The 24,510-nt window shown below is 38.1% G+C and overlaps 1 long non-coding RNA gene across 2 annotated transcripts in view; it reads left to right on the forward strand.

Annotated features, from left to right (window-relative positions):
- Positions 1-24,510, forward strand: part of LOC109561865 (uncharacterized) — a 103,689-nt gene that overhangs the window by 31,972 nt on the left and 47,207 nt on the right. The window lies entirely within an intron of this gene.

The raw sequence follows: 24,510 nt of genomic DNA on the forward strand, positions 1-24,510 counted from the left end.
CATAAAGAAAATCAGAAATGAAAGAGGAGATGTTATAACTGATATCACAGAAATTTAAAAAATAAGAGATTACTATGACCCGTTATACACCAACAAACTGGAGTAATATTGGAAGAAAAGAATAAATATGTAGAAATATACAAGCTTCCAAGACTGAATCATGAAGAAATAGAAAACCTAAGCAGGCCAATAACCAGTAATGAAATTGAAAGAAAGAAAGAAAGTTAAGTTGCTCAGTCGTGTCCAGCTCTTTGTGACCCCATGAACTGTAGCCTGCCAGGCTTCTCAGTCCATGGAATTTTCCAGGCAAGGATACTGGAGTGGGTTGCCATTTCCTTCTCCAGGGGATCTTCCCAACCCAGGGATCTTCCCAACCCAGGGATCTAACCTGGGTCTCCCACACTGCAAGCAGACTCTACCGTTTGCGCCACCAGGGAAGCCCAATGAAACTGAATCAGTAATCAAAAAAGTTCAACGAGGATCAAGGAGCTTCACAGGTCAATTTTGCCAAAATTCAACATCCATTTGTGATCATCACATGGCTAACATCATACTCAATGATGAAAAGCTGAAATTATTTCCTCCAAGATTAGGAACAAGATAAGGATACCCATTCTCACCACTTCTATTCAAAATATTTTTGGAAGTCCTAGCCACAGCATCCAGAGAAGAAAAAGAAATAAAAGGAATCTAAGTTGGGAAGAAAGAAGTAAATTGCAGGTGACATGATATTATACATAGAATAGAAAATTCTAAAGATGCCAGCAAAAAACTACAGAAGCTCATCAAGGAATTTGGTAAAGTTTCAGGATAAAATATTAATACACAGAAATATGTTGCTTTCTATACTCTTATAATGAACTATCCAGATGAGAAATTAAAAGAACACACCTATTTACAATTATATCCAAAAAATGAAATATATAGTAATAAATTAGCTAAGAAGGTAGAAGATTTGTAGTCAGGAAACTATAAAACACTAATGAAAGAAATTGAAGATGACACAAACAGATGGAATGATATACCAAGTTCATGGATTGAAAAAGTTAATAATGTTACAATGACTGTACTGCAAAAGGCAATCTACAGATTCAGTACAATCCCTATCAAAATACCAATGACATTTTTCATAGAATTAGAACAAATAATTCTGAAATTTGTATGGAAACAAAAGGATGCCAAATAGTCAAAACAACTTTGAGACAAAAGAGAGCTGGAGATATCATGCTCTCTAACTTCAGACTCTACTACAAAGCTACAGTAATCACAACAGCATGGTGCTGGCATGAGAGCAGATTCATAGCTCAATGGAACAGAATAGAGAGCCTAGAAATAAACCCATACACTTATTGTCAGTTGATCTATGGCAAATGAGACAAGAATATACAGTGTAGAAAAGACAGTCTTTCAATAAATAGAGCTGGAAAAACTGGACTGCTGCTAAGTCGCTTCAGTCATGTCCAACTCTGTGCGACCCCATAGACAGCAGCCCACCAGGCTCTGCCATCCCTGGGATTTTCCAGGCAAGAACAATGGAGTGGGTTGCCATTTCCTTCTCCAATGCATGAAAGTGAAAAGTGAAAGTGAAGTCGCCCAGTCGTGTCTGACTCTTTGCGACCCCATGGACTGCAGCCTACCAGGATCCTCCGTCCGTGGGATTTTCCAGGCAAGAGTATTGGAGTGGGTTGCCATTGCCTTTTCAATAAATAGAGCTGGAAAAACTGGACAGACTCATAAAAGAATGAGTTTAGAACATTGTTTCATACCTTGTACAAAAATAAAATTGACAAAAGACTTAAATGTAAGACCTGAAATCTTAAAATTTGGAGAAGAGAACATAGGTAGAATACTCCCTGACATAACTCCCTGACATAAATTGTATCAACATATTTTTTTGGTTCTTCCTCCTAAGGCAAAAGAAGTAAACACAAAAATAAGCTAATGGGACCTCAGTTCAGTTCAGTCACTCAGTTGTGTCTGACTCTTTGCGACCCCATGAACCGCAGCATGCCAGGCCTCCCTGTCCACCACAAACTCCCGGAGTTCACTCAGACTCACATCCATAGAGTCAGTGATGTCATCCAGCCATCTCATCCTCTGTCGTCCCCTTCTCCTCCTGCCTGCTAATCCCTCCCAGCATCAGAGTCTTTTCCAATGAGTCAACTCTTCGCATGAGGTGGCCAAAGAACTGGAGTTTCAGCTTCAGCATCATTCCCTCCAAAGAAATTCTAGGGCTGATCTCCTTCAGAATGGACTGGTTGGATCTTCTTGCAGTCCAAGGGACTCTCAAGAGTCTTCTCCAACACCAAAGATCAAAAGCATCAATTCTTTGGTGCTCAGCCTTCTTCACAGTCCAACTCTCACATCCATACATGACCACAGGAAAAACCATAGCCTTGACTAGACGAACCTTTGTTGGCAAAGTAATGTCTCTGCTTTTCAATAGGCTATGTAGGTTGGTCATAACTTTCCTTTCAAGGAGTAAGTGTCTTTTAATTTCATGGCTGCAGTCACCATCTGCAGTGATTTTGGAGCCCCCCAAAATAAAATCTGACACTGTTTCCACTGTTTCCCCATCTATTTCCCATAAAGTGATGGGACCGGATGCCGTGATCTTCGTTTTCTGAATGTTGAGCTTTAAGCCAACTTTTTCACTCTCCACTTTCACTTTCATCAAGAGGCTTTTTAGTTCCTCTTCACTTTCTGCCATAAGGGTGGTGTCATCTGCATATCTGAGGTTATTGATATTTCTCCCAGCAATGTTGATTCCAGCTTGTGCTTCTTTCAGTGCAGCATTTCTCATGATGTACTCTGTGTATAAGTTAAATAAGCAGGGTGATAATATACAGCCTTGACGTACTCCTTTTCCTATTTGGAACCAGTCTGTTGTTCCATGTCCAGTTCTAGCTGTTGTTTCCTTACCTGCATACAGATTTCTCAAGAGGCAGGTCAGGTGGTCTGGTATTCCTATCTCTTTCAGAATTTTCCACAGTTTATTGTGATCCACACAGTCAAAGGCTTTGGCATAGTCAATAAAGCAAAAATAGATGGTTTTCTGGAACTCTCTTGCTTTTTCCATCCAGCGGATTTTGGCAATTTGATCTCTGGTTCCTCTGACTTTTATAAAACCAGCTTGAACATCAGGAGGTTCACGGTTCACGTATTGCTGAAGCCTGGCTTGGAGAATTTTGAGCATTACTTTACTAGCATGTGAGATGAGTGCAATTGTGTGGCAGTTTGAGCATTCCTTGGCATTGCCTTTCTTTGGGATTGGAATGAAAATTTACTTTTTCAGTCCTGTGGCCACTGCTGAGTTTTCCAAATTTGCTGGCATATTAAGTGTAGCACTTTCACAGCATCATCTTTCAGGATTTGAAAGAGCTCAACTGGAATTCCATCACCTCCACTAGCTTTATTCATAGTGATGCTTTCTAAGGCCCACTTCACTTCACATTCCAGGATATCTGGCTCTAGATGAGTGATCACACCATCATGATTATCTGGGTCATGAAGATCTTTTTTGTACAGTTCTTCTGTGTATTCTTGCCATCTCTTCTTAATATCTTCTGCTTCTGTTAGGTCCATCCCATTTCTGTCCTTTATCGAGCCCATCTTTGCATGAAATGTTCCCTTGGTATCTCTGATTTTCTTGAAGAGATCTCTAGTCTTTCCCATTCTGTTGTTTTTCTCTATTTCTTTGCATTGATTGCTGAGGAATGGGATCTAATTAAGCTTAAAAACTTTTGCACAGCAAAAGAAACCATTGTCAAAAATGAAAAGATTACCTACCTAATGTGTAAAACTCTTTGCAAATGATAATGATGAATACAGGGTTAATATTTAAAATATAAACATCCCATACAACTCAACATAAAAAAATAACACAATTTTTAAATAGTCAGATACCTGAATAGATATTTTTCCAAAGAAGGCATATAGATGGTCAACAGGTGTGTGAAAAGATACTGAACTTTGCTAATTATCAGAGAAATCAAAACTAGGATGATTTATTACCTCCTATCTGTTAGAAAAACTATCATCAAAAATCTCCACATAATAGAAGTTGTGAAGGACGTGAAGAAAAGTAATCCCGTACACTGTTGGTTCAAAATGTAAATTTGTGCAATCACTGTGGAAAACAGGGTGGATTTTCTCAAAACACTAAAAACAGAACTGCTGTATGATCCAGAAATTTCACTCCTGTGTGTACATCCAAAGAAAATGAAAACACTAATTTGAAAAGATACAAGCACCCCAATATTCATGACAGCGTTATTTAAAATAGCTGAGATATGGAAGTAACCTAAGTGTCCACCAAAATATGAATGGATAAAGAAGATGTGGTGTGTATATGTATATAGAGACACCACACATTTATATAAATATATGTAAAATGAAATGTGTATGTGCAAAGTTGCTTCAGTTGTGTCCAGCTCTTTGCAACACTATGGATTGTGGCCCACCAGGCTCCTCTGTCCATCGGATTCTCCAGGCAAGCACACTGGAGTGGGTTGCTATGCCCTTTGCCAGGGAATCTTCCTGACCCAGGAATCCAATGCGCATCTCCTGCATTGACAGGTGAGTTCTTTATCACTAGCGCCACATATTACTTGACTATAAGAAAAAAAAAAAAAAAAAAGGAAATGATGCCATATGCAAAATCATGGATAGACCTAGGAGGTATTATGCCTAGTGAAATAAGTTAGAGAAACTGATACTGAGTGTTATTCCTTATATGTGGAATATATAGTACAAAGCACATGAATGAATATAACAAAACAGAAACAGACATATATTGCCGGGAGCCAGTGTGAGGAACTCCGCCCGTGGCAAAGGTCATGAGGAAGGAGGCTTGGCATACACAAAGGCGGGATTGAGCCTCAGGAGTCCCCCTGGAAATTCTTGAGCATCTACCCCCAAAACCAGTCTGCCTACTTTCCGCTTTGTGCTCTCACCTACACCTCTGACTTTACGGGGCGCTGTCCCCCACAACCTCTCTCTGAAAAAAGAGTTAACTTACAGCTCCAGTTAATAAAGTTCCTGGGCGTGACAAGAGTGTTTCAACCTACAAACTCCTTTGGAAGTCCTCTCAGTTCAGTTCAGTTCAGTCGCTCAGTCGTGTCCGACTCTTTGAGACCCCATGAATCACAGCACGCCAGGCCTCCCTGTCCATCACCAGCTGCTGGAGTTCACTCAGACTCATGTCCATCGAGTCTGTGATGCCATCCAGCCATCTCATCCTCTGTCGTCCCCTTCTCCTCTAGCCTGCCTGAATAGGTTTTTCCGGCCACATGTGATTGTTCAGAGCCTCCCAACTGTGAGAGGCATGAGATGTTCTAAACTGTCTAAATACAGATTCCTTTGAGCAGTTAAAAGATTGATTAGAAATTGTATTGGTGAAGGGTTTTTCACTTGTTGGGCCAATGTTTGCTGCTAAGTTTCCATATCCCTTACCTACTGTGTCCCTGGCAATGTATTGATTAATATAATTGGTGTATAGGAATGTAAGTAGTAGCTTTAATGTTCGTAACCTTGGACCCTTGAGTTAATTCTTTTTCTTGTTATAGCCCACCACATCTTTGCCCTATAGGAATGCAACTTTATTTAATGCTTTTGGAGGGTGGCGCCTGACTGATTAGTCAGGCTTTAGAGAAAAATAAGTTTTCTGAAGAAAGGGTCTTAAAATGTTAACAGGCCTCCAGGCCAGAAGATGATGTAAATCACCTAAACTTTTGCATATGATAAGCTTGCAGGAAGAAAGCCTGGCTTACTGCTGACTCTACCCCTTCCCCCATTATCCCCTATGCACAACTTAAGGTATAAAAACTACTTTGGAAAATAAAGTGCGGGCTTTGTTCACCGAAACTTGGTCTCCCCATGTCGTTCTTTCTCTCACCTTCTGGCTGAATTTTCCATCTGGGGCGTGGAGGTTCATCAAGCCTACTAATTTTGCCTGGGCTTCTAAGATCTGACCGGGGAGGCCTTAGTGTCTCTTCTCCTTCGGGAGAACGGGAGGATGCCTGTGGCCTACGTAGGTGACGCAAAATTCCTTGTTTTGGAATTTTATTAGCTTTCCACGTAAACCAAGTTATTCAGCCTCTTTTCTCCACTAAATTTTCTCACTGAGCTATCCTTATTTAACCACTCTTTATATCCTTAATTAACGTTTACTTAAGCAATTGTTTCCTGATCCTCGCTGATGCCATCCCCTCTTCGAATTCCCTGGATCCACCGGGGCTGGACCCCGGCAATATATAAAGAAAACAAACTAGTGGTTACCAGTGAGGAGAGAGAAGAGGGAGGGGCTGGGGTCGGAGAGTAAGAGGCACAAACTATATGCCAGAATATAACGTTAAATGGAGTATTATCTGTAAAAAATATTGAATCACTGTGTTGTACACCAGAAACTAATTATAATCAACTACTTTGATTAAATAAATAAATTGGAGCCAACAGAACTTTTGCGTTTAGTTCTTCACACTGGCCACTCCTCTGGAATAGTGAGCAAGAGATCAAGATGATGGAGTTTTGCTGACAACTGTTGTGTATACATGTTGTATTTCTCTAACAATTAGCTTTAGTGACCTTGCCAATCTCTTTGCTGTATTGAAGCTGTATACATCTGAGTCTCACTGGACATATATATGATTAATCTTACAAGCCAACTAGAGTGCCTGAGGCTCAGCTCTCTAATTTGCCCCTCAGCTACTGTCTGTCACAATTTTTGTGACAGAGAGTTTTAAAGTATTATTTGTCATTTTTGGCTTACTTGCATGAAATTTATTCCAGCCAGTGCTCACCATTACCAGTAGTTAGCTAATTCTGTAATTCTCCTTTCAGTTTTACTACGTATCTTTCTATCATTTTTCTAAGTGAGTTTAAATTATTGAAGTACCACTACATACATTAAACTATACAAATTTTAGGTGTTGAATCACGTATGTGTTATTCGCTTTTGAATTGCGATACTCTTGGGGCTTCCTTGGTGGCTCCAAAAGAATCCGTCTGAAATGCAGGAGACTAGGGTCAATCCCTGTGTTGGGAATATCCCTTGGAGAAGGGAATGGCTACCCACTCAAGTATTGCTGCCTGGAAAATCCCATGGACAGAAGAGCCTGGTGGGGTACAGTCTGTGAGGTCGCAAAGAATCAGACATGAATGAACAACTGACGCACAGCGCTGCACTCCTCTTGGGTTTTGGCGTTGAAGCACTTGCATCTGAAATAATTTAATATAGTCTATATTTGCTTTATATTCATAGTATTTATAACTTTGCATTTTTCCCTGAAAAGAATGTCTCAAAGTGGGAGCTTATGTCCAAAATAAAAACAATTCATGAGAAATAATTCATGTTTTAGGAATTTTATTTTTAAAAATTAATGTTATTAATTTTCCTCTACTAAATTTAAAAAACTCACAAATTCACAGAATTTGAAGGAGCTGAGGGTGGGCAAAATAAGAACCTCACCTAATCTGACTTCAGAAATTAATTCTACCACGTTTACCTTTGTACCTATTAAATGGAACCTGCCTTTTGTCATATTCTTATTACAGTGTAGCATCAGGAATGGAATCTACTCTCAGTTTTACTTTCTTTTACATGGTTCCTAATATTTCTGTCTCAAATAAATTTCTGAAAGCCTTTTAAGAAGCATTTATAAGTTTTTTCAGGGTCTTGGTATTTTTCTGTTTACAGAGTAAAATACACAGTTGAGTGGGAGAAAAGTCTGTAAATATTATACGTGATTTAAAAAGTTACATATTTTATTTTTTGCTTGATTTGCAAAAGATAATGCTTATAATGTCACATTGAATAAAACTTTAACTTTGAGATATGCCTGAAGATATTATCCTCTAATATGGAACCAAATTATTCATTTTTTTAGAACTTCAGTAACAACTATGAATTGGTTATAGTAATTTAGGTTGACCTAATCTTGATACTTCTTTTGAGCATAGTCAACTTTCAATTATTTTAAAATTCCTGTTTTTCAAACTTAGGTAATTCTTATAGAGTTATAAGTTTTGACCTGTCCATTTACCACCCTCCTATTATTTACTTAATATTTTTTGAAATAACTTTTAAATAGAAAATAAAACCTAAGTAATGTTTCAGCCTTTTCCTTATAATCAGAGAAGGCTATGGCACCCCACTCCAATACTCTTGCCTGGCAAATCCCATGGACGGAGGAGCCTGGAAGGCTGCAGTCTATGGGGTCGCTGAGGGTCAGGCACGACTGAGCAACTAAACTGAACTGAAGAACCACAGAAAAAATAGATCTTGCATGTAGTCCTCTTTTAAGAGGAAAGGATGTGGCTGGATTTCTTTCCTTCGCTTGAATGGATGAATGGATGGATGGATGGAAGGATGAATAAATGAGCCACCAGGAAGCCCAGAATAAAATCACAGATTGCTCTGTTACTGGTGGTGTTTTAATGATAAAATGGCACATTTGGTAAATATTATTGTACAGACATAAAATCCTCTTGAATACAATCGTAATGATACCAAGAGGTATATTATTCTACAGATATAAAAACCTCTGGAATACCAAGATTCCAGAGGTTTTTATATCTGTAGAATAATACCTACCATATATGCTGTTCAATAATCAAAAAGCCACCAGTATTAGAACAATGTTATTTTTTCATCCATCCATCTATCTATTCATTCATTAATTCATATATTGAGCTCCTAATATGTGAAAGCACCTCCACCCCTTTACCCTTCGGTAACCATAAATTTGTTTTCTATGTCTGCGAGTCTATTTCTGCTTTGTAAATAAGTCCATTTGTATCAATTTTTTAGATTCCACATATAAGCAATTTCATCTGATATTTATCTTCCTCTTTCTGGCTTACTTCACTCAGCATGATAACCTCTAGGTCCATCCATGTTGCTGCAAATGACTTTATTTCCTTCTTTTTTTTTAATGGCTGGTAATATTTAATTGTATATGTGTACCACATCTTCTTTATCCATACCTCTGTCAGTGGATACTTGGGTTGCTTCCAAGTCTTAGCTAATATAAATAGTGCTATAATATACACTGGGATGCATGTGTCTTTTCAAATTACAGTTTTTTTTCCAGAGATAGGCCCAGGAGTGGGATCACTGGATCATATGGTAACTCTATTTTTAATTTTTTAAGGAAGCTTCATACTGTTCTCCTTAGGGGCTATACTGATTTATATTCCAACCAAAAGTTTATGAGGGTTCTCTTTTCTCCTCACCCTCTCCAGCATTTATTTTTGTAGACTTTTTGATGATGGCCATCCTGACCAGTGTGAGGTGATAAATCATTGTAGTTTTGATTTTTTTTCTCTAATAATTAGTGATACCAACATCCATTTTTAAGTGGAACGTGTAAAAGACCAAGTCTCCACTCTGTGGAGCATCTCATCAAGGTGGCCCATTTGGATCAGGATAGTGAGAAACAGATGGATTACAGATAAGTGTAAGGCTAGCTGGTTCTTAAAGCTCTGTGAAAGAGTAACCTAGGTCACAAAAGTTTTAGTTCAGCAAAAATGACTGAGAATATCTTAATAAAGATGTTGATAATAGCAGTACTTCTGACAGAAATAAGCACTACTAATCAATTTAATAGTGCTCTCAGACCTCAAACCTAGCTATTGTTAGATAATTGGAAGAACTGGTGCTACTCCATGACATGCATGATAGCTTTAAGGAGAGAATTTTGTAAGAGTAATACAGATAGTTTGGGCAGAATATTAGGTATAAACTAGAGTAAGATCAGAGAAGGCAATGGCACCCTACTCCAGTACTCTTGCCTGGAAAATCCCATGGACGGAGGAGCCTGGTAGGCTGCAGACCATGGGGTCAGGAAGAGTCGGACACAACTGAGCGACTTCACTTTCACTTTTCACTTTCATGCATTGGAGAAGGAAATGACAACCCACTCCAGTGTTCTTGCCTGGAAAATCCCAGGGACAGGGGAGCCTGGTGGGCTGCCGTCTATGGGGTTGTACAGAGTCGAACACGACTGAAGTGACTTAGCATCAGCAGCAGCAGCAGCAGAGTAAGATACAAATAGTGTCTACAAAATCAAGTCACATTAATTTATATCATGCAGATTCTAGAGTGTTGTATCTAATTTTGATGTACATTAATTTATTAAACAGTTTTTGGATGACAGCTATGTACCAGTCACTTTTAGAGTTCTGGAAATATAAAAATAGAAACTGTTTTCTAACTTAAAGGAGCTTACTGTCGAGTGAAGGATGTTCATGATAGCAATAATTACCTTTCTAAAGAACATTCTCTAGGAACTGGAAAACTCATTTGTGTCTCTCTACAATAAACTCAATGAATTTTAAAAGCTCTTTGTTTGTTGACATATTCATATATCTGTGAACTTTTGTCAGTTCAGAACATATTTATTGACTACCTAATATGTATGCCAAGCATTTTGTGAGAGGTTAGAGAGACCATGACAAAGATTTTGGTCTTACTTTCAAGAAACGCTTAGTCATATGTGATATAGAGCTGACTACATGCCAGTTTTAAAATATATTACTAAGTGAATCCAAACTCAAAGAAAGGAACAAAATATGCACAGTCTTGTTTTCTTCTTTTATATTCCTTTTCTCAACTCTTTAGTGCTTTTTGGTTTTATGATGTTTGCGTAAGTTTGGATTTGTTTTGTTTAGGTTAGCAAATCAATTAGGATTCTTGGTGGTGACCAATAGAAACTGACTTTGATTAACTTAAGCAACAAACAAAAGGAATTTAAAGGAGACATAATGCATTACTCATAACGGAAAATGAATGTTCAAAAACATAGGCTTTGGGAAAGAACAGAAACCCACTGTTTCTCCAGTGATCTTGGCAGTGAGGACCCATAATCATTTTCCTTGGAAATAACTCAGTTCTGTCTTCTAACTTTTATATGTCGCCATCCAATATTCACATTCCTAGGAGAGAGAATTTTGATTGTTCCAATGTGAGTTATGTGCCCATACCTAGGATAAGGGAAAAATAGCAGCATGATTTATAGTTCTCCTAGAACCACATGGAGTAGAGGAATGGTTTTTCAAGGCAAGAGTGAAAAGAGTAATTTTTAGTCAATTACAGGACAACGGATGCTGGGTATATAAGAACAGTGTTTCTCAAAGTTGAGACATGGATGGCCTCTTAAATGATAAAAAGATGATCACAGCTCTCCTCAGAGTAGTTTAAAATTATTTCACTTCAACATGATTTTCAATATTTTAAAATGTTCAAACATTTTATGCTTATAAGAAATATACTACTTCCTTTTATAAGTTTGTTGGATGGGGAAGGATAGAAACGTGATCACTATTTTTTGTTTCTTGGTTTAAAACAACATGGAAAATTACATGTAATAGTACAGTAATACTGTGTTTCTGTTTTCCTTCCCAGTGGGGCTGTCAACTGGTAGCTAAGGGTGGAGAGTAGTTTCCCATAATTTCCATACAACCCTCCTGCGTAATCTTCAAAATTATCTTACCAATCAAATGCAAACAAAACTAAAAGAGAACATAATATTTTTATTTTAAAACATTGCTTGCCTGTGACAGATGACGTTGTTTACTGAAACTTAATCATTGCTCAAAACATATATATGAAACCAGCTGCTACAAGGCAGTTTCCTTTAAGTTTGGAATGTCTGTATCACCATATGCTCAGAGCTACCTCAAAATCTCCTTCATGTTTCTTCACTGAGACAATTTCATAACCATTGTTTTCAGAAACTTTAGTGATAACCATCTAACCTTCATTTGGCATGAAAATATTTGTATATTAAGTCCACATCTGTGCTTTTGTCATTAGCTTCAACAAATGAAGCTGTTTAGTTTCACTGTGATAGTATAGACAAATGCAAAATTGTTGAAATGATAAAGCTACTCTTAAGTATAAGGCAGCTATCCAGGATATTCTTGTGTATAAAATTTTAGATTATTACCAAAATAAGCACATTAAATTAAAAGAATTGTCTTGAATAGAAATCACATATCCTAATTGGGCACTGCTTTGGGCAGTCTGATTGAAGAGGCAGGTGAAGGATAGAAGGATAGGAAAGATAATCACTATGGGCAGGACACTGCCTACATCTCTGCATAGCTCTCCTTTCTTTCTTATTTGAACTTGGTTGCCTGGAAAATCCCATGGATGGAGGAGCCTGGTAGGCTGCAGTCCATGGGGTCGCTGAGTCAGGCACGACTGAGCAACTTCACTTTCACTTTTCACTTTCATGCGTTGGAGAAGGAAATGGCAACCCACTCCAGTGTTCTTGCCTGGAGAATCCCAGGGACGGGGGAGCCTGGTGGGTGGCCGTCTATGGGGTCAGGCAGAGTCGGGCACGACTGAAGCGACTCAGCAGCAGCAGCAGTAGTCTTTAGTGAATGCACACAGCACTGATCAAGTTTTCTTTTTCTTTTACAAAGAATTTTATTAGGTAGAAAAGAATGAGAGAAACTAGGCATTTTATAAGATGATTTACTATATGTTATTTGTTGATGCAAATCAGGAAAACTCCTTCTCAAGAAATAGTAGACTTTCATTTATTTATAAAAGAAGACACTTATCATGAAATTATACATGCGATAGATCCTGGTTCACACTCGGATGGTTCTCCTGCTTTGCAGGCAGATTTGTTACCATCTGAGCCACCAGAGAAGCCCCTTGGATGGTTCTGAAACAATTGTTGTTAACAAATTATTTGAAATTTGAACTTTGTATAAGCAGTTTGTTTTAAGGTGTAATAGAGAGCCAATTCTTTATTAGTAAACATACAACCCTCTTTACAAGGTTGTTGGTTGGAGAAGAATGAAGAATGATTGCCTTTGAAGGAAATTAAATCAGTATTTTGAAGAAATATCAACACACACATGTTGCATTATGTGTTGCACACATTGCAGCATTATTCACAATAGTCAATATACAGATACAACCTAAATGTCCTTTGACAGATGAATAGATTAAAAAAAATGTGATGTGTGTGTGTGTATATATATATATATATATATAATAGAATATTAGTAAGCCATTATAAGGAAGAAAATTCTGCCCTTATCTGTGATAACATGGATAAACTTGGAGGACATTATGCTAAGTGAAATAAGCCAGACAGAGACAGACAGGATCATATGGTATCATGTATATGTGTAATCTTTTTTAAAAAGCTACCTTCATAGAAACAGAGAGAGCTGCCAGGAGCTGGGAAGAGGGTGAAATGGGAGATGTAGTCAAAGGGTTAAAAACTTCCAGATATGCAGATGATACCACTCTAATGGTAGAAAGCAAAGAGGAACTAAAGAACCTCTTGATGAGGGTGAAGGAGGAGAGTGAAAAAACCAGCTTAAAACTCACTATTAAAAAAACTAAGATCATGGCATATGGTCCCATCACTTCATGGCGAATAGAAGGGGAAAAGGTGGAAGCAGTGATAGATTTCCTATTCTTGGGCTCTAAAATCACTATGGATGGTGACTGCAGCCATGAAGTTAGAAGACAATTGCTTCTTGGCAGGAAAGCTTCTTTGTCATCAAACCCAGACAGTGTGTTAAAAGGCAAAGACATCACTTTGCTGACAAAGGTATGTATAATCAAAGCTATGGTTTTTCTAGTAGTCATGTCCAAATGTGAGAACAGGACAATAAAGAAGGAAGAGCACTGAAGTATTGATGCTTTCAAATTGTGGTGCTGGGAAGTACCTTGGACAGCAAGGAGATCAAACCAGTCAATCCTAAAGGAAATCAACACTGAATGTTCTTTGGAAGGACTGATGCTGAAGCTCCAATACTTTGGCCACCTGATGCGAACAGCTGATTCATTGGAAAAGACCCGGTGCTTGGAAAAATTGAAGGCAGAAGGAGAAGAGGGCTACAGAGAATGAGACAGTTGGATGGCATCACTGATTTAGTGGACATGAACTTGGGCAAACTCCGGGAGACGGTGAAGGACAGGGAAGACTTGCATAATGCAGTCCATGGGGTCGAGAAGAGGCAGACATGACTTAGCAACTGAACAACAACAACACAAACTTCCAGTTATAAGAAGAAGTTATGAGGATCTAATGAGGAACTACCATGGTAATGGTAGTTAATAATATGGCATTGTATACTTGATAGTAGATCTTAAGCATTCTCACCAAACACACGCGCACACACACACACACACACACACACACACGTTAACTATGTGAAGACAGATGTGTTAATTATCTCAATATTGGTAGTCATTCCACAGTGTACATCAAATAACTGTGCTGTCCACTTTAAATATGTACAGTTATATCTGTGAATTATTCCTGAAGTTAAGGAAAAATGGTTGTCTAATTTTTGTTTCTAAAGTGATATGAAAATTTGTCTCTAAGTATAGTAATATGAGGTCTTTCTTGACCCATCTGGCAGCACCATCAGTTGGTGGTACAAGAATATGTTCCATGCAGTCTACATTAGCTTCCATTCAAGCCAATCCAAATGGACATAGGCTTTAAATAAAATAGTACACTTATTATGAAACTATACATTTAAGACTAGTCCCATAGGTACACTGAATCATGATGCTGTATTTCCAGTAGAAATTGGTGAGTTTCTGTGGAAATTCTAGAGCTGCTGGCACATTGCCAAGCCTTAAGAAAAGCTGGCTGGGGTGATTTGACATGAGAAGACCCACATGTTGCTGAAAAAAATTTGGCCTTTTAGCAAACTGACATATTTCTCTGTGAAGAAGCCTAGTACATTTACATGCCAAAAAGAGTTTAATTGACTTTGAATGAAAAGAATTTGAACTACACAAATGTGAAATAAACTCTATTTGGAGGGTAAACACAATAAAAATAAAAATGAATTTACTTAGAAATGGTTAGTTTAGGGTTTAAGACCTTCCCTTTAATGAAATGGCAAAAAATGTAGACTTCATTTATTCTCACTTAGATAAGAATTTATACTGATTATCTGAAGTCAGAGCTAATAATCCCAATCTGTCAAAGGTCAGCTCTTACATGTGGGTTTTACAGTGTGTAAAAACACTCATTTTATGATTTTTCCACTCTGGTAGATTGAACAAAGATTGAATGCTAGCTGCACAGATTTGTGCAAGGTGCTGCAATGAGACAAAGATAAACGGAGCAAGAAAGCTGCAGATAAGATACGTATACACATTATCATGGCATATTACTGCAGTGACAAGAGAAGTGAGGTGGTAGCTCTAGTAGTACAGAACCCACCTGACAATGCAGGAGACTTTAAGAGAAGTGGGTTTGATCCCTGGGTCGGGAATATCCCCTGGAGGAGGGCATGGAAACCCACTCCATTATTCTTGCCTGGAGAATCCCATGGACAGAGGAGCCTGGTGAGTTACAGTCCATTGGGTTGCAAAGAACTGGACACAACTGAAGTGACTTAGCACAGTTGTGCATTAGTATAGGAATAGAAACTTTGCACATAGGAAGTAAGAAGGGGGAATGATTGCATCCCCAGGTGCTATTAATATAGAGAAAAAATAGATACCAGTCTTTACCTTCATGGAGCTTTCTGTCTTGTAGCAGAAACAGAAGTAGACCAGTAATTATGCAAGTATTTAATCATACATGCTTATGAACACCACAAAGGAGAAGCACAATGTCAGGAGAATATGAAGTAGAAGACCTAATCTACTCTGAATTTTTAACAAAGTGTTCCCTGAGAAGATGGAATCTGAGCAGAGATCTAAAGGAGCTAGGTTACTAGGTTGAATTGGCAAGGGATTAGTTTATGGCATTAATGGGGATGTTGACCTCAGGTAAAAATCTTGGCAGTGAATACAGTGGACTCAGCAAAAGAAGGAGAGTTTCCAGGGAAGATCCAAGACAGCCATCTAATTGTCAGAATCATGGCATGATTTGAGGGGAATCAGTGGGAAAAAGTATGGGAGAAGTTGGGGTCAGAACAGAGTGTGGATTTGAATGCCTTTAATGAATACTTACCAAAGTACTTGGACTTCATTTTGATGTTCAGTAATTGTTGAAGTCATTTGAGCCGGGGGTGTACTGGAAGCAGGACAAGAAAAAGCTACTCTCCTATGAATGTACACAATGCGTTTGTGAGGAATCAGTCAGAGAAGTTGCAGTGGAGGTGTTACTGAAACTTCGAGAAGTCTGAATGAGAGTAACCTCAGTGGAAATGGAAGGAAGGTTGGAGTTAGATGTAAGGGTAAGTGGAGTGGCAAAAGTGACTTCCAGGCTTTGGTTGTTTGATGCCAGTGTCAGAATTTCTGGACACAGGGGATTTGCTGACTGTCCAGTAGTAAGGACTCTGTGCTTCCACTGTAGAGAGCATGGATTTGACTCCTGATGAGGAAACTGAGATCCCTCAATCCACAAGGGGATGGCCAAAAAAAAAAAAAAGAATTACAAGACTCACACAAAAGGATAAACTTTTAAACTTTTGCTGAAACGTGAATGGGATTTGTGAACCTCAGCTAAGTAAATGCTTTTTTTTTTTTTTTTTTTAAAGAAGCAGTAATATCTAATAGGTAGACAGGATGAATAAATTCATGTGACAGATTTCATTTAGTACAAAAGTAGAGGAAAAAAAAACTGTAGTTTTTTTTCTGCAAATCTGCTTATATGAATGAAATATAAATTATATTTTTAGGTATCACATTAATTTTTAAACATTTTTTTCCTTTTTTCTTGTTTCCCAAAATTAGTAACACTCTAGGGTTGTTAAAGAGGCAGGGAAGAAGTATGTAGGAAAGATTATTTATAGTGTGCTTCCTGCCACTTAGTCAGCAGTTTAATGGCTATCCCCCAAGGGAGAGGCTGGCAGCTCTCTGGTTCAGTAATATGAGTCAAAGGGTAGGGTAAAACCAGGTAGCTTGGCTGTCCCTTTAATGAAGCATCTTTACACGATATATAGTGGCTTGTTTACTCTTCTTTCAGAAGCTTAATTTGTGACCCCGAACAATTAAGGAGTGTTTACTTAATTCATTTAAAAAGAAGCAACAGCTAATCCCACTCTGTCTATAATAACCAGCCAGTTGAACCAATTCAAGGCCTCTTAAAATTTTTTTATTTTGCACTTATACAATTTAAGAAGAATGTCTTGCTAGTCCACAATTGTGTTTTATTCATTCATAATAAGAGTGGAAAGTCTTATTCCACTCACCCTGTAATATGATAGAGTTAACATGTTCATTCAACCTGCATTCACATTTTGTCAACTGTGGAAGTTTAGTGAATTGACTCTCAGTTATTGGATCAGATCAGATCAGTCTCTCAGTCTTGTCGGACTCTTTGCGACCCCATGAATCGCAGCAATCCAGGCCTCCCTGTCCCTCACTGACTCCCGGAGTTCACCCAGACTCACGTCCATCGAGTCAGTGATGCCATCCAGCCATCTCATCCTCTGTTGTCCCCTTCTCCTCCTGCCCCCAATCGCTCCCAGCATCAGAGTCTTTTCCAATGAGTCAACTCTTCGCATGCAGTGGCCAAAGTACTGGAGTTTCAGCTTTAGCATCATTCCTTCCAAAGAAATCCTTGGGCTGATCTCCTTCAGAATGGACTGGTTGGATCTCCTTGAAGTCCAAGGGACTCTCAAGAGTCTTCTCCAACACCACTGTTCAAAAGCATCAATTCTTCGGCGCTCAGCCTTCTTCACAGTCCAACTCTCACATCCATACATGACCACAGGAAAAACCATAGCCTTGACTAGACAAACCTTTGTTGGCAAAGTAATGTCTCTGCTTTTGAATATGCTATCTAGGTTGGTCATAACTTTCCTTCCAAGGAATAAGCGTCTTTTAATTTCATGGCTGCAGTCACCATCTGCAGTGATTTTGGAGCCCAGAAAAATAAAGTCTGACACTGTTTCCACTGTTTCTCCATCTATTTCCCATGAAGTGATGGGACCGGATGCCATGATCTTCGTTTTCTGAATGTTGAGCTTTAAGCCAACTTTTTCACTCTCCACTTTCACTTTCATCAAGAGGCTTTTGAGTTCCTCTTCACTTTCTGCCAGAAGGGTGGTGTCATCTGCATATCTGATGTTATTGCTATTTCTCCCAGCAATCTTGATTCCAGCTTGTGTTTCTTCCAGTCCAGCGTTTCTCATGATGTACTCTGCATATAAGTTATATAAACAGGGTGACAATATATAGCCTTGATGAACTCCTTTTCCTATTTGGAACCAGTCTGTTGTTCGATGTCCAGTTCTGTTGCTTCCTGACCTGCATACAAATTTCTCAAGAGGCAGATCAAGTGTTCTGGTATTCCCGTCTCTTTCAGATTTTTCCACAGTTTATTGTGATCCACACAGTCAAAGGCTTTGGCATAGTCAATAAAGCAGAAATAGATGTTTTTCTGGAACTCTCTTGCTTTTTCAATGATCCAGCAGATGTTAGCAATTTCATCTCTGGTTCCTCTGCCTTTTCTAAAACCAGCTTGAACATCAGGAAGTTCACGGTTCACGTATTGCTGAAGCCTGGCTTGGAGAATTTTGAGCATTACTTTACTAGTGTGTGGGATGAGTGCAATTGTGTGGTAGTTTGAGCATTCTTTGGCATTGCCTTTCTTTGGGATTGGAATGAAAACTGACCTTTTCCAGTCCTGTGGCCACTGCTGAGTTTTCCAAATTTGCTGGCATATTGAGTGCAACACTTTCACAGCATCATCTTTCAGGATTTGGAATAGCTCAACTGGAATTCCATCACCTCCACTAGCTTTGTTCGTAGTGGTGCTTTCTAAGGCCAACTTGACTTCACATTCCAGGATGTCTGGCTCTAGGTCAGTGATCACACCATCGTGATTATCTGGTTCATGAAGATCTTTTTTGTACAGTTCTCCTGTGTATTCTTGCCTTCTCTTCTTAATATCTTCTGATTTTTTTAGGTCCATACCATTTCCGTCCTTTATAGAGCCCATCTTTCCATGAAATGTTCCTTTGGTATCTCTGATTTTCTTGAAGAGGTCCCTAGTCTTTCCCATTCTGTTGTTTTCCTGTATTTCTTTGCATTGATCGCTGAAGAAGGCTTTCTTATCTCTTCTTGCTATTCTTTGGAACTCTGCATTCAGATGTTTATATCTTTCCTTTTCTCCTTTGCTTTTCGCTTCTCTTCTTTTCACAGCTATTTGTAAGGCCTCCCCAGACAGCCATTTTGCTTTTTTGCATTTCTTTTCTATGGGAATGGTCTTGATCCCTGTCTCCTGTCAATGTCACGAACCTCATTCCACAGTTCATCAATCACTCTATCTATCAGATCTAGGCCCTTAAATCTATTTCTCACTTCCACTGTATAATCATAAGGGATTTGATTTAGATCATACCTGAATGGTCTAGTGGTTTTCCCTACTTTCTTCAATTTAAGTCTGAATTTGGCAATAAGGAGTTCATGGTCTGAGCCACGGTCAGCTCCTGGACTTGTTTTTGCTGACTGTGATAGGAGAATGCTTTGCTGGACAGTTCTAGGAATAGTCCTAATGCTGTTCCAGGAAATACCTCCCCCCCGCCCCCCCCCCCGCCACCATTTACAAGATACTTATGTGTCTGTCCCCTAGCAGATTAGAGGGTTTTAGAGATGCTCTCTCAGTATTTAGGAGTGCATCTTCTGAATCTTTTAAAGAAAAAGTTCAACTGCTATAATTAATTGAAGTTTTGGGGTCAGTTTTATATTCACAATTAACCTGCTTTTGAATTGAGATTTCCATACAATCATTTGGTGACAGTAATAGAAAGACTTAACCAGCTAAATAAGACAAAGCATGTTGTTTTTGTCTTTGATATTTTTCCATTTGGAGGATGATGGAGATGAAATCATGTGTAATTGAAGAGAATAAGGACAACGCTATGAAGAAAAGCTGTTCAAGCCTTCCTGTGCGTGAACTTGAACCTGTGTCTATCCTCTTTCCCCTGTGGCACTTATTTACCCTCCCTGTGAACTGAATGTAGTAATCACGCTTCACTTGATTGACAGCACACTCTTAGGAAAATTTTCTTTAAAGGCAACATTTGGCCGAGTTTTCCCTCCATAAAAATGCTTCAAACACCCCCGATGATACAATTTTAAAAGGAGAGGCTGAAAATATGAAACCTCAAGAAGAACTTCCACAGACTGGAAATCTAACGAAAGATCATTTGGCAGAAAGCAGAGTAACATTAGCAATTTTCAGAGATTGTCAGTTGAATTGGGACTTGGATAACATTAAGATGGCATATTCAGTCAATTAGGGATAAAGAGGTAAATGTAAACTCTATATATCTCTAAGTATTGGATTTTGGCTTATTTTGCTACCTGTATATTGGTGTGGAAGAAATTTTATTTTACTATGGGATATTCCACAGGAAAATGGGTTTCTCTAAAATATAGGCAGATTTGGTGGAAATAATACACTCTAGTTGGTTTAATATAGGGATGATGTGAAGCTCTGCAGTTTTGACAATGTGTTCTTATATCTTATCAAAATACACTTCCTCTCCAATATTCTGTACTCTTAAACACTTTAAAAAGATATAATCCAGGGTGAAATACTGAAAAAAATTATTCAATTTCACTTTTGTTTGCCTTATAAAAATCCTGGGGGAAATTGCACAGAGAAATGTGTTTGTAGCGTATCCTATAATGTCAGGTATTGTGCTGTTGTGGCTGAAGAATTTCGTAAATACTTCCTTGTATTATCAGAAAGATCAAAATAGAAAATCACCTGGGAGGCTGTTTAAAGTTTCCTTATCTCCTTTAAAAAAGGGCATGCTCTAGTTTAGTAAAATTCAAATAGAAACATAGTGGACGGTTTTTCTTTTTATGTAAATATTTCATTCCTTTCACTGGTGCCTCTTTGCCTTAAGACAGTGTTTCTACTCTGCAATTCAGAAAATGGCTTGGAGGGTTTTTTATGAAGACAGACTGTCTACAGGTCCTTCCAGGCAATAGATTAAAAATGATGTTATTTTTTCAAAGCATGTAGAGGGTATGTGGCCACAACTAACAGTTAAGGTTATGAAATAATATATCCACAGTTATATAAAGTGCTAATTAATGTAAGAAATGTGAAAGTTCACTGACTTTCATAATCTGTCTCTTAAAAAGTAAGCCTCGTTCTGAAGAGCTCTGGGCTTCCTGCTGTGTGCACATGATTAGCGGTAATGGAAATTAGATAAGCATGTGTAGTGTAAACTCACCCTTGCTTTTACATTGGGCTTGTCAAGTGGAGATCTAAAATGAGATGTGCTGTTAATGCTCCACTGCTCTGTGGACATATGGTAGGCTTTTAGCAAAGTGGCATCCTGGGAGGATATTTGCTTATTTTTCATGCCTGGCATTGAGACACACAGCATCCTCTCCCCTAATGTCTAGTACAGAGTACTAAGAAAAACAAGTGGCTTGTTTTTTGTACTTATGACCTAACAGAGGGTCCCCATTCATTATAAATTATGTCTAATATAAACCTTCATAACTGAAGTTTATTTAATGTATTTTCAATCTATGGTACTCTTCTTTTCTGTCCTAAAGTTTTCTAGAAAAGTCTATAATCTCCTGTTACAGAAAGATTGGAGAATGTAGGATTTAGGAGAGCATGTGGTTAATGTTTTTGAGAATCTATGAGTCCAGCAATGTTTTAATGTTATTTTGTTTAATATTTACCATACACTTTTGAGATAGAAATTATTCCCAATTCATAAACAAGGAAACAAGATGGTTTTGTTCCTTGCCAATAATCACAAAATTTGTGAATGACAAAGTTGTAATTAAAACTCAAAGCTGTAGAACTACACTCTTTCACTACAAGTGTTGGCCATAGCTCTTAATTTCCCCCTACCGTCTGCATCCCTGACTTGGATGGATAAAGTTAAAAGCCTACTAACTTTATATCATGATTCTCTTATCCTGTTACACAATCACCCTACCAGTGAAAATTCACACTCTATGATTATGCAGTTATTAATTGACATTCAGTTTTCTCCCAAAATTCAGTGGGGATATTGAAATGGATTTGGTACCTATTCTTTGCAAATCCTACTATTATCCTGAGTAATTTCTTTTTTAAAATTATTTTTAATTGGAAGATAATTTATTTGTAGTCTTGTGTTGGTTTCTGCCATGTGCTGTGCTGTGCTTAGTCTCTCAGTCATGTCTGACTCAATGCAACCCCATGAATTGTAGCCTGCCAAGCTCCTCTGTCCATGGGGTTCTCCAGGCAAGGATACTGGAGTGAGTTGCCATGCCCTCCTCCAGGGAATCTTCCCTACCCCAGGATTGAACCCAGGTCTTCCACATTGCAGGCAGAGTCTTTACCACTTGAGCCTAAATATGTCCCCTCCCTCTTGAACCTCCCTCCCACCCCACACCTCATCCCACCTCTCTAGGATGACTAGCAGACTCCTGAACATTATCATCATCCAGAAAGGCTCTATCTCTAAAATGCTAAATACTAACATAGAAAAGATTGCTAGTTACCTAGCAACCAATACTTTTCTCCTTCACCTTAAGCATAAAACCCATGACTTGTGGTAAACATAAGTATCTAGAAGAAATATTTTTAATTAATTTAATTAATTTTATTTTTGGCTGCACTGGATCTTTGTTGCTCCATGTGCTTTCTCTAGTTGTGGTGAGTTGGGTTAGTCTTCTTTGAGCTGCTCAGGCTTCTCATTGCAGTGGCTTCTATTGTTGCAGAGTAAAGGCTCCAGGGTGCACAGACTTCAATAGCTGTCGGCACATAGTCTCATGGGCTTAGTTATTCTGTGGGACGTGGAATCTTCCTGGACCAGGGGTCAATCTTCTACATTGGCAGGTGGATTCTCATCCACTGCACCACCAAGGAAGTCCCCGAAGAAATACTTTTTTCTAGATTTTCTTATCTCTTAGCCAAATGACAGTTCTGATCAATAAGAGATAAGCAAAAGTTTGTGTAAAACTGTCCTTAAAGGGACTTGGGGCAAGAGATTACTCTGTTTCCTACTTCTTCCTGGCTTGACAACAAATGTGGTACCTGGACCATTTTGAACCATCAGAAGGAAAGCATGAGTTGAAGATGATTGACGGACAAGAGAGTAGGAGACTGGTTCCCTGATTCTTAGACTGTTCTTATCAGCTCTGGACTGTCTATTTCTGGACTTGCTTTACATGAAAGAAAAAAATAACTCTATTTTTTTAAAGTGAGTATTAATTTATGTCTTCAAATTCAGCCAAGGGTAAACCTGATGTGTTAACTCTCAGACACAGTACCAAGTTGTTCATTATCTCACACTTCAGTGGCTGTCTTCTGATGACCATTGTTTTCCTAGCCAGTCCAGCACTCACAGTCAAACACATGAACAGCTCTTTCACTGACACTGTGGTTATTATTTCCTAGAAAAATCAAAGAATACCATCCCAGACTTTATGCAGCAATCTAGAATTGCCTAGATTTTCTAGACTATACCATTTATTTGCACATTAATTTTCCTTGATCTAGAATGCCAACCTCTCCATGACTCTTCAGAAAATCCTAGTATCTTAAATATCACTATATACAGTATGTAGTATATATTAGGTTGGTACAAAAGTAATTGTGGTTTCTAATGATGAATTTTAAATCATATGACTAGGCTCAAGGGCTTCTCCGGTGGTGTTAATGGTAAAGAATCTACCAGTGCAGGAGAATAAGAGGCATGAGTTTGATCCCTGGGTTGGGAAGATCCCCTGGAGGAGGACATGTCAATCCACTCTAGTATTCTTGCTTGGAAAAATCCCGTGGATGGAGGAGCCTGGCAGGTTGCAGTCCATAAGGTGGCAAAGAGTTGGACATGACTGAAGTGACTTAGCACATGTAGCACAAAATAAGTATAAAATAAATAACAAGTAATATGTCATTAGCAAAAAAAATAAAGTGAGAAATATGCATTGAAATGATGTATAGTATAGCCACATTTGTTTAAAATGTATTCCAATATCAAATGACAAAGTTCAACAATGTAAAACCGCAATCACTTTTGCAGCAACCTAAGAATATATAATTATGTATGTAACATAATCTTTGGTTACAACTTTATTGACATGATTATACAACACTTCCTCCTGGTCCAGGATACCCAGTTGTTTATATTGTCAGACTTACTGATTTTCAAAGGGTTTTCTATTTTCAACAAGTCTGACATTTCTAAGTCATCAATGAAATAGCCTACGAATTTAATTGATGCTAATAGGAGAGAGATGTATACATATATCTTCTAGTATTTTGTAAGGAGAATGTTCAGGGATCATTTGAACATAATGTTCTATATTTGCATTTAAATCTGACAGACATATTCCTCCTTTGTTTTTAAGAAACTAAAACATTTAAAATGATCTAGCGAAATATGACTTTCAACTTCAAAAGGCATATGTCCATCCTTTATTTAAATTTTATTGTTGATAATGTCAGACTATTTCTATGTAAATGAAAACAATATCTTTTAATTTAGTTTCATGTAACATTAAAATGTACAGCATAGTATCAATGAAAACTGGATTCTCCTGAAAAGTATTTATTATCTAGTATAAATATAGAAACCTATATTTCTATATTC

The sequence above is a fragment of the Bos indicus genome, chromosome 7 (genome assembly GCF_029378745.1).
Source record: "Bos indicus isolate NIAB-ARS_2022 breed Sahiwal x Tharparkar chromosome 7, NIAB-ARS_B.indTharparkar_mat_pri_1.0, whole genome shotgun sequence".
NCBI classification, from domain to species: Eukaryota; Metazoa; Chordata; class Mammalia; order Artiodactyla; family Bovidae; genus Bos; species Bos indicus.